The following is a 12,122-nucleotide window of genomic DNA, read 5'->3' on the forward strand; positions in this document are numbered from 1 at the left end:
ATGGAGTTAGCAGACAGTACTACTGTGTGGTAAAGAAAAAGAAGAATTGCAAAAAAGTTATTGGTTTGATGAGGTGACTTGTGACTTTTAAATAATTATTTCCAGAAGTTAGTGAGAACAGAATGGATTTTGATTGCATGGGTTCTATTTAGTTTTCTGTTTTGGGGGAGGTAAAGGATTTCACAAATTAGCACCACTTATCAAACACAAAGTATTTGGAATTGAATAATTGTGAGCCCCTGTGGTTTATTTCTTAAATATGCCATTAAGTGCATGGCAGCAGGCATCCAGAAGGTGCACAATAAATAAATATTGTTAAATTGATTGGACACAGCAGCAAGAAAAACTGCATTGTTGGGTAGGTACTGGGAGGACATAATGGAGATGAATAACTGTCTGTTCCCCTTCATTCAAGTTGAGTAACTGAGCAGAGAACTTATTCAACATTTACTACAGGGATGAAGATGTAAGATGACCTTAGCCAGGATTTCAGTAAAAAATGGAAAAATATAGTTGAGTCAATTAGCAAGTGGATTGGCCAAAAAAAAAAAAAAAAACAGGTTTGAAAGGACCAGGTTAGAAAAATATCAACATTACGCCTAGCAAAGTCCAACTCTCCATGCATTCCAAGATATGGGTAAACATTTCTGAAACATTTGTACATAAATGGACATGCACCATCACACATTTGGGGAAAGCAATTGGACAAGAGGTCATAGGACTTGTATGAGAAATATTGGCCAATGGATTAATAAGAAGGAAGCTAGAGGTAAGAGAAATAGGTAAGTACAAAAGTTGAAAGAAGTAGAAGCAAAGTTTAGAAACACAGAATACGATCTGTGTTTTTTTTGAAATGATGTTTTGGTTTTTACAAAGAGCAATTCTTAGAATTAAGAGCTCAAGCATCAGTTGCTATGACTCACTTCTTTCAAGATTAATATAATCTAGGAATGAATTTTATTTTTGCTATATTTGGAGTTTAGGAATCGAAGTAATTTGCTTTTAGGAAATTCGTTATGATAGTCTTTATTTGAAATACCACTTTATCTAAAACCTCTGTGAAAAAAGTGGCTCAAAAAATAAAGCTCAGTGGAAGAAACTGAAAAAAAAAAAAGAAGAAGTGAATGTGATCTTTGTAATCAGACCCACATTATTAACACAATTATAATACCCTGTAATGATGGCTTAGTGCCGCTACCCTTTGAAACCAGAGGGCCTTTAACTTCTTAGTTACTAAATACTAAAAAAAAAAGCTGTATTTTATAACCTAGGAAGATTGTGATGATACCATGGAAACTGTACCACATATAGAACTATCATTAAATAGATGGAAAAATGGCCCAGAGGGTAGAAACTTGAATTAACCATAAACATCAAAATATGAGAATAACTCTCAAAGGTGATGCCATAGCCCAAACTCTCATCAAGCCCATTGACTGTGGATGGAATAAAAGTCGGCCCAGTTCAAGAAAAGAAGGCCTGTATCTGAATATTATTTTACCCTTAAAGGCAATTACATGGCATTGTGCCAAGAGGAGACAAAAGCACTTCTAATTAATCATGAGAATAGCATCCAGAGGAGAAAACATTTCTCACCCTTATAGAGAAGGCATCACCATCAAAACAATGGAGCCAAAGTATTCAGAGAACTGAAACCCTGGTCTGGTGATCTGGAGCCAACCAGAGTTTAAACTGGGTTGAAGTGTGCTCTGGCGATCTAGAAACCGAACCCATTTAGTCTTAGATCACTGAAAGTGTCCTCAACTTGGACATTATCTTCAGGACATAGGGCAATGATAACTCCCCTTATTCCCATGCCACCAAGTTAAGAAGCATAAGTTTATAGAGAACTGGAATTTATATTCTAAATTCTGAATTCTGGTCCTCAATCTACCATTAATTTATTGCACCCATTTGAACAAACTGGCTAACTTCCGTTTCCTGGGAAAATCTGAGTAGTAATGAAAGCATCACACCACAAATCAGACTATGACCAGAATTCATGTGAGAATGACATTTAAATGAAAAAGCAGTAGATTCGCCAAAGAGAGAATATTTAATTACAATATTTAATTTCTAAAGTTGATTTGATTCTTGGAAATGGTTAAAATATTTGGGGACCTTATTTCGTTTTTAGACCATTTCCAATGATCAGGTTTTCTGAAAATTCAAATCAGGCACTGGCATTACTAGAGTTAATATATACATATATATATATTTTTAAGTGTCCATAATTTGCAAGAGTCCTGCTACATGTTGCTACATGTGAAGATGGAATAAGGTACATGAAAACTTTCAGTAAATTAATAGATCCAAATCTCCTGGGAAGAGGTCTAAGTAATCACACAATTACATTTTAGATTGTACTATAAAATGTATATATTTATATACATTTATTATATTATCCAGATTGTCTAAGTACATCACATTAAATTCAGCTCATAGAAGTCATATGATAACAATAATTTCATTTCCTACTACTGAGAAAATAATGCGTTTGTTTCCCCAAGCAAACAGCTGGAACACAGTACCTAATGCCGTTACAAATGGCTTTAAGTGGGTATCCCTCATAGAAGCCTTCCACTAAATCAGGAAAAGAAAGTGCTAAATGGGATCTGTGAACAGTGGAAAAGGAAAAAATTGCCTTCCAAATGGTTAAAGAACAGCAAGATATCTCTTCAAGTACAAAAATTCTCAAAAGAATAGCATTAGTTGCTTAATCTTAAAAAAATTATCATCTTATTTAACTGAGAAAGTACAAATATTGCTATTCTGAGATAACTCATGCCAAAGGGAGAGGGAAAAGAGATCATGTCCACTCTATTTTCCTTCAAACTAACAGGATTGTGAGTGTTTTTAATGATTTGGTCTTTAAAGGGCATAATTTGCTTTAGAAGGAGCATACTAAAGATGAAATATAAAAGCTTCATTATCCACATTGTGAAACTTCTCTTTTGTTTCACTCCATTTGCCTTTTAATACTTACACATATCAACATGTCCTCAGATGATCAAGGGACAAAAATTGGTTGTACTATTTCGTCAAGTCCACATTTGCCTAGGATCACAAAACTGGTTCATTATGTTATTAGTTCAAAAGAGCTCCTTGGTAGTTTCTTGATCTCCTCCCTACCCTACCCTCCAGCACACACACACACACGCATGCGTGTGCAACCATGCACATGCACACGCATACACTCCACATCTTTCTTAAGCTCCTTAAGCAAAATGTCTAGATGACCCTTAAAATGAAATGCTGAAAGGCTAGAATTTTGTTTCCCTCAAATTCTTCATTCTCCTCTCCCACTTCTCTTCCTGATTCCACTCCTATATTCTCAAGATATCCTCAAAGTTACAAAGAAGCTGTTAACAGAGATAGGAGTGAATGAACAAAAGAATGTATATAAACTCTGTGTGTGTGTGTGTGTGTGTGTGCGTGTGTGTGTGTGTGGTGTGTTAAGGAGAAAGCATGTGAGCACGTTAAGGAAAGAAAGCTCTGTATTCGATGTGTTCAGTAGAGAAGACGTTGAACACACTCCTCTATTTTAAGTAATTTTGGCTTATTAGAAGCATCATCTCTGATAGAAGCTGTAAGTATCTGGCAAATTAGGAATAAATGTATCCTAGGTCCATGTGGGTGAAATAGAAAGTTCAAGTGTCTGTGCCCTGCAGTTATTAAAGTTAACATTGAAATGAGGGATGGGATTCAAGGTGGCTCATTTAAACCTAGGACTTACCTATTCCTAGCACCCTTTCTGGGCTGGCAGGCAGGGCGCACAGTGCTCAGTTCAGCTGGCACTGGGAGGTCCTCACACCCTACCTAGAAATGCCAGCTAAGAATCATCAGTTGGCAAGCCCCAGGGGCAATCAGAAGCAGAAAAGAATGAAAAATGAGACCCGCCTGCTCAGGCCGCCTCTCTTCTCTATCCAGCCACAGACACACCTACTAAAGCATTAGGTTTTGCAAAGAGCCAAAAAGCATTCCTCCAACCCACCCTGGCATATTCTACAGCTGCTAGCAGAAACACCGCCCAAATGAATGCAAAACATTACAAAAGCTTCTTTCTTGCCACTCATCTAAATGTACCCTAACTATCCTGACCTAAATCCCCCAAATTTGCTTTAATTTGCCTGTGCATCCGGTTCAGTTTAGAAAGCAATTTTAGCAAAGACACCAGGTAGCCCCTCTCCCATCTACCACCATAATCTGGCGACGCTCAGAAAAGTGGGCAGGGGTGAAGAGAAAATGAACTCCAAGACGCCACAAAAAAAAAAAAAAAAAAAAAAAAATCGCACATTCCCTTTCACTTACTTTGAGTTGCAAATGTTCTCTCCCGCGCTCAGGCTGCCTTTGTTGGAAGGGGCGAGGTTTTCCGCTCCCGGAGTCCAGGTACGGGACTCGCTGCTGCTCCCGCCGGCTGCTGCTGCCTTCGCTCGCTGCTGGACTACTGACTCACTGGTCTCTCTCTTTTTCTTTTCTCCTCTCCCCACTTTGGATTTTCCTCCGTTCTGGAACTCCCTTGGCGGGATTTTTGGACTGGAAGGCGGGGAACCTGATCCTGCCTTGGACTCAAGTACTCCCTGACAGGGAGTGAACGGAAAGGAAATGGAGAATGGGAGGGATGAGAGGGACGGGCAGAGATTACGCGGGCCGGGCTAGGGAGGGAGAGCGCGGTTGAGAGCTGATTGGGAGTTTATTAAAAGGAGAATACTCCAGGGGCCGTCTCTCCCCTACACGAGCAAGAAAGCGGATTTGAAGGAATAGGTGATGAGATGTAACATTGTTTTGTTTTGTTTTTGTTAGCAAAGAAAATGCACCCCGTATTTCTTTTCTAAACTTCAAGCATTAGCTATTTTTTTTGGAGGAGTAGATACCCCAGTTTACAGAGTAGGCTGTCTTGAGTATAAAATCGATGGCATTTCAAGTTACAATATTGGCCCCTTTAGAAGCAAATGATTTGGAGGATGAAAATGCGCACTCTTAAAATCCTGGCTTTTCATTTCTGCAGATTCCCTTCCTACACGTGTAACAAGTCCTAGTTTCCTCGAATGTCAGTCCCATTACATGTTCACTCACCTGCATGTCACAAAATGTGCAAGGTACTTTTCTGTGCTTGTCACAAAGAATGGCAGATGCCTGAAAATTCCCAATTAAGTGTCACTTTCCTTTAGGGGACTCTTTCTCCTTTTGAATTGCTTGGTACCTTTACTGACCTATTTAGGGACATGCCTTTGACACCCAGACATTAGGGATTAATCAATGTAACTCAAACTCTGTGGTTTGTCTAACTCAGAGCCTGGGTTTCATGGCTCTCTGGAATTCCCATCTCCTTCAGTTAAAGGAAGATTCTAAGGTGATTAATCTAGAATTGTTTTAGTGATACAAAAAATGAATGTGATAAAAATGAGATATTGTGTAAAATGCTTAAGAATTATAAAACAAATTTACACAAACATTCTCAAAATATAAAAAGGGCAATTTTTCTTCCATTCATCAGTTGTTGCTTCCTGCTTCTTGCATCACATTTTCACATCCTTCAGTTTACCGTTTGATGGTGTACACCCCAAATGCAGTTGTAAAATATCCTTCCATTTCCCATAGATCAGAGATTACATCTCCTTAAGTCAATTTCAAAAATATGTATTATGTACCTCATTTAACTCTTAAACACTTAGAATCATTCTTAAACCCCCCAAATTTGAAGAATTGTTTTGTAGCAAGTAGTTTTTAGGGACTCCTGAGCCTTTATATTGACTGGTTATCTGGATGAGTGCCTCATAGAGTAGCTGTCTGGGTAGAATTTTTAATAAGTAAATAAGTGAAGCTTTTTTTTGTCTTTTTAAGAGAAGGATAAGCAATTCATTTGCACGCCTCCAGTCTATCTCCATAACCAACTTCTCCAAATATACTCTTGTGATTGTTAACGTCAAATGTCAACGTGTCTGGGTCATGGTATCCAGTTGTTTTGTCAAGCAAGCACTGGCCTGATTGTTGTTGTGACGGTATTTGATAGATGAGTTAGCATCTGTTGTCAGTTAATTGCATCTAACTCTGACTGCATCTACAAGCAACAAAAGAGATAACTTTCAGCAACAAGGGAGGCTCCTCATCCAATCAGTTGAAGGTCTTAAAAGCCAGAACTGAGATTTCAGAAGTTAAAAGGAATGTCTACCTCTACTTCAACCAGCTAGCTTCCTCTAGGGAATTCAGTTTCACATTCATTGGAGTTTCCAACTTGCATCTTGACCTGCAAAATACAGACTTGCTAATCTCTATAGTTGCATGACCAATTCCTATGATAAACTTATTCTGCTTCTCTGGAGAACCTTAATACAGCCCACCCTATCTTCAAATGAAATAAATAAGGAACTAACTGCTTTCCTCTATACACAGTTTTCAGGTTGCCTATTTTCCTTTTGTGATTCCATTTTCCTGATGAAGCAAGCAATGCTTGCTTTAATGTAATTTCATTAAATTAAATTGTGGAAGAATCACATTGTTATTTTTTAATACTTTTTCCAGGTCCTTCCTTAAAAGGACTTCTCAACATTTCCTGTCAGTCCCTAGAGGTGGAGTTTCCAGGCCATTAAACAGAGGGTTGTCTATTTCCTTTTACTTCTTAAACTTTTTCTGAGCATCTACAAAGATAACCTGTTGCTACCAGGTGAACAATGTTAGCTTTATTGTGGTGTTCCCTATAGGGCTGATAAAGTAAGTATGAGATTCCCAAAGCCTTCTGCTCAATTATATGTATTCTATCAAAATATACCTCTATTCAAATAGGTATCATAAAATTTATTTACATCATTGATTTTCACTTGGTATGTTTGCCCTCCAGGAGACATTTGGCAAAGGTTGGAGACATTTTTGATTGTCACAGCTGCAACTTGGTGGGGAGGTGCTACTAGTATGCACAGGCTAGAGGTGCTACCAAATATCCTACAAGTAACAGAGAATTATTTGACCCAAGATATTAATAGGGTTGAGATTGAGAAACCCTAACTAATGTTATTAATCACTGAATTTTAAAAATGTAAAGAAAGATTCAAGAGTTGTTTTTTGAAAGAAATAGAAATCTGTAAAATTGAGATTAATACTAATTTCATTCAATCCATGGTTTATGGAGAATTTAAGTAGAGCATTAATTTAAATGCCCTCTGAATGTTCAATCTCAAATCCACACTTCATTCTATTCCATAGTCACGGCTCTTTTGTTTTAAGATTTCAAGTTGTTCAGTCATTTCACCAACATTCTTTGAGCACTTATTACATTTTTGTGCATTGGTAAGACTCATGAATAAAAAAAACTAAAAAATTACTTGTTTCATATAACTTACTTTTTTTCATTGTTTTCTTTATTAGAGAAGTTGTGGGTTTACAGAACAATTGTGGATAAAATATAGAATTTCCATATACTGTACCATCACCAACACCTTGCATCAGTGTGGAACATTTGTTACAATTAATGATAGCACATTTTTATAATTGTACTACTAAATAAAGTCCATGGGTTAACTTGTGTAGTGTAGTTCCATGTTTGTTTGTTTTTATAATTCTGTTACCATATGTACATTCTAACATTTCTCCTTTAAATAATATTCAGATATATATTTTAGTGTTGTTAGTTGTCTTCACAATATTGTGCTACCATCACCACCATCTGTTACTAAAATATTTCCATCATTCCAAATAGGAACCACGTATATTTTAAGTCCTGGCTTCTCATTCCCTATTCCCACCTTGTCTCCTGGTAACCTACAGTCTATGAGTTTGCTTATTTTGTTTCAAATCAACGAGACCATACAATATTTGTCCTTTTGTGTCTGCCTTATTTCACTCAACATGATGTCTTTAAGGTTTATCTTTGTAGTGTACATTAAAGATGTGATATGCTTCACGGAAAAAATAAGATACTGAAGATTAAATAAGAATTAAATAAAAATGCAGATTTGGGGGAGGAAAGACTCCCTGGGGTGAAATTGGAGTGAAGGCTTACAAAAGTTGAGGTGACAAGCCAAGCAAGTATTTGGGAGAAGAGTCTCTAGACTGCAGGATCAGTGAATGTAAAGGCCTTGAGTCCAGACCTTGCCTGGTGTCTTAGAGAAACTGTAAGGAGACCATTGTAGCTGGAATCCAATGGCTGAGGAGGAGTTTGGGAGAAGGTGAGGTTGGGGAGTTGACAGACCAGATCATGCTCAGCCTTTGGCCACTGTAAGAAATATACATTTTTTCTGATTGAAATGGGGGCTTTGGGTAGAGGATTAAAAAAGCCTGACTCCATTTCACAAAGTCTCTGATGTGTTGAGAGTAGAGCACATGAGGTCAAGGGTGAAAGCACAGATCCTAGCTGGGAGACTGTTGCAATCATGCCTTGTCCAAATATCTTCCCCTTGTTCCTATAGTTTACCCGTTAACATTTTCTCTGTCCCCAAAATTTCCTGTCAGAAGTTATTTTGGCTTCCTAATGCTTGGTCTTTCCAGGTACAATTAATGAGGCCCTTGCATAAGAGTTTCCAGACTAAAATATAACTAATATAAGATGATTCAAAATCATAGAAATTATAACATGTCCTAAGGCTGTGTTGAAAATGAGGCTGCTAATTTTACGGTGACAAATACAAGGAGAAGTGTGATCAGCATGAAGTTAAAAAAATGTTAAGAAACATGTTGAAAAATTTGTCATTGTGTCTCTTGGATTGCCTGCTTGGCAGAAAATTCAGATTCTTGATTATCGCTCTGGGTTCTTCAATATCCCTAGAATGCAAAAGGGCAATTCATCAAGCTATCATAGTTTGATAATATTCTCATTAATTCATTTCTCTTTCTCTCCCTGAAATATTTCAAATTTAATAACTTTGCTGTGACCAGATTATAAAACCTACTTCTCTCTTAGCTATATTTTTGTAATATGTATGCTGTTTTTTGATTGGAAATAAAAAAACAACTAAAACTAGTTTAAATAAGTCAGGAATTTATCTCACTTAAAATATAGGTGGATGAAGTCTGTATTTCAGTCTTCAAGGACGTAGGTCTTTCCATCTTTTAACTTTGCATTTCAGTTTTTGATCTAGGACTCCTTGGGATGGTTACAAGAAACTTCAGGCATATTCGATTACAGTAAACAAGGCCAAACTCTAGTAGAGTATAGGTTTGCTTCCCTAGTCAGGTAGCCAAATAAAATTATACTAGAAAAAGGAAGAGGTGGAAAGGATCTGGGAAACAATGAACAATGCCTGCTAAAATTTCTCCCTGTAATTTAATACATTTGCAGTTCATCAGTCTCTGAATAATCTAAGTAACTTGATTTAAGCTCCTTAAACTTGCCTTCCAGTAAAGAACTGATAAGATCAATGTTCTAAATTGGCAGAGCTGAGAAACAGACCTTAGACAATGGTTTCACCCAGGCTCACTCATCCCAGATAATCAGACTTGAAATATCCTTGGTCAGAGATCACAAGGAAACAAAACTACAGATCCTCAGGGACATGGATGCCAAAGTCCTTAACAAATATTATCAAACAAAATCAGCAATTTAGAAAGAACATAATACATCATGATGGATGATATCTATCCCAAGAATGCAAATTTGGTTTAACATTTTAAAATCAGTTAATATAATTCATCACATTAAGAAAATCAAGTAGGAGGGAAAGGAACACATGATGTAGAAAACATATTTGACAAAATTCAATACCCCTTCATGAAAAAAAATTCTCAGTAATTTGAGCATATAAAGGAATATCCTCCTAATGAGAGTTATCTATGGAAAATCTCTAGCTAATATGAGACTTAGCAGAGAAAATGAAAGCTTTCCATCTCAGATAAGGGACAAAATAAGAATGACCATTCTCATCAATTTAATTCAATATTGTACTAGAGAGCTTAGCTGGTAAAATATGGTGAGACAAATAAGCAAGGGGCCTTTAGATTGGAAAGGAAGAAGTGCAATTAACTATAATACTCAGTTGATATGCTTATATACATGGAAAATTGTCAGGAATGCACAGAAAATCCAGAAGAAACATCTCTTCAGTTTGCAGAGGGAGCATGGCCCTGCTGACATTTTGATTTTGAACTTCCAGCCATCAGAACTGTTAGGCAATAAATTGCTGCTGTTTTAACTCACCCAGTTTGTGGTACTTCATTTTGACAGCCCCAGAAAATGAAGACAATGTAGAAAACTTGGACATTGAAAACCACAAAACACTTCTGAGAGAAATTATAGAAACGGAAAGAAATGGAGAGATTCATCATTTCACTTATTTGAGAAATCAAGATTAAGATGTCATTTCTCTCCATATTTATCTATCTATTCAAAGCAATCCTGACCATATCGCAGTGGGCCTTTGTACAGAAATCAATAAGCTGATACCAAAATTTATGTGGAAATGCAAGGAATCGAAAATAGCCAAAATATGTTTGAAGTTAAGGACAAAGTTGAAGGACTCACACTACATAGTATCATACTGCTATAAAGCTACAATAATCAAGATTATGAAGTCTTGGCATAAGGATATACCTACAGATGAATGGGGAAAGAAATGATAAATTGACAAATAGAGCCAGAGATATTTCAGCGGGGGAAGTCTTACCGACAACTGGATGTTCATAAGGAAAAAATAAACCATGACACTATATAGAAAAAATTAACTCAAAATGGATGATAGACCTAAACATAAAAGCTAAAGTTAGAAAATTTGTAGAAATATAATAGGAGAAAGTCTTTGTCACCATGGGATAGGCAAAGAATTCATAGATAGAATACAAGAAACACAACCCTGTTATTAAAATAATAATAGACTCTGATGAATTTCATCAAAATTAAATATTCTCAATATAGATATCTGGTAAAGAATGTGATCCAGGATATTTGAAGATCTCATACAATTCAATAATCAGAATTTGATCAACTCAGTAAAAAATGGGCAAAAGATTTAAATGTACGAACATATCCAAATGTCAATAAACATACAAAAATGTAAACTTAAATGTCAATGAGATACCACTACATACCTACTCAAAGAGATAAAATTAAAAAGAGAGACAATTCCATCTTTTGTTGGGAATTAGAGCACCATCACCTTGCAAAACAATTGGTAGCCTCTGATAAATTGAACATTCACCTACCCTGTGTTCTAGCCTTTCTGTTCTGATATGGAAAAACAAAAATATGTGTCCCACCCAAAGATATACACATGCGTGTTCATAGTGTCTTTATTCATATTAGCCCCCAAATGGAAACCCACCACTTGATGAATGTATTAATAAAATTTAGTAGATCCATCCAATGAAACACTATTCAGCCATTAGAGAATAAACCTCTAATACCTACAACAACATGGATTAACCTAAAAAACGTCATGCTGAGTAAGGAAACCAGATAAATACAGATACATACTGTATGATTTCATTCTATAAAGTTCTAGAAAAAGTAAACCTAACCTATATTAACAAAGAGCAGATTAGCGTTTGTCTGGGGGTGCAAGTAAGGGATAGTGGAGGTTGATTCCAAAGGGGTGCAGAGAAACTTTTGGGGGTGAAAGAAATGTTCTGTTGATGTGGGTGGTTACATAGGAGTATCCATTTGTAGAAGTCTTCAACCTGTATACTTAGAATATGTACATTTTATTGTATGTAACTAAAATCCCAGAATGTATTTCAATAAAGTTGATATAAAAAATAAAATAGACAACGTGGTATAATGGTGAGTAGCATTGACTCTTGTTTTCATATTGCCTGTTTCAAAGCCTAGGGCTTAAAACTTTTTTCTGTGTGATATTTGCTAAGATGCATAACCTCTCTGTTTCTTTGTCTGTCATTGGAAAAGCATTTATAATAACCTTGTTTGCCTCATAAATTTGCTATGAAAATTAAATTTTAACAGAGTTAAAACATTGCTTGGTTCAAAATAAATGGTATACTATCATTTATTAAATTAAAGACAAACTTTAAATTCACTACACCAAATTCTGGGCCAGACACTGCATTAAATTGTGACTAAATAGATGTGAAAAGGAAATACATGTAGTGAATTAACAAACCCTATAAATATACACATTCCTGCTAATGAAAAGCTATATCCTAAAACTTTCTAAAGTAAGCCTTTTCATTTTAAGAAACCA

General features: G+C 36.2%; 1 protein-coding gene across 2 annotated transcripts in view; it reads right to left on the reverse strand.

Moving 5' to 3' along the window:
* The window catches only part of PTN (pleiotrophin), a 112,459-nt gene extending 107,840 nt beyond the window's left edge, over positions 1-4,619 (reverse strand). The window contains exon 1 of one of the 2 annotated variants that reach the window (XM_077143404.1): positions 4,312-4,619. The gene's annotated coding sequence lies outside the window, so the exon portion shown is untranslated. The remainder of the gene's footprint in view (positions 1-4,311) is intronic. The other variant, XM_077143288.1, reaches the window with a different exon arrangement.
* Positions 4,620-12,122: the final 7,503 nt, after the last annotated feature.

The sequence above is a fragment of the Tamandua tetradactyla genome, chromosome 1 (assembly GCF_023851605.1).
Source record: "Tamandua tetradactyla isolate mTamTet1 chromosome 1, mTamTet1.pri, whole genome shotgun sequence".
Lineage (NCBI taxonomy): Eukaryota > Metazoa > Chordata > Mammalia > Pilosa > Myrmecophagidae > Tamandua > Tamandua tetradactyla.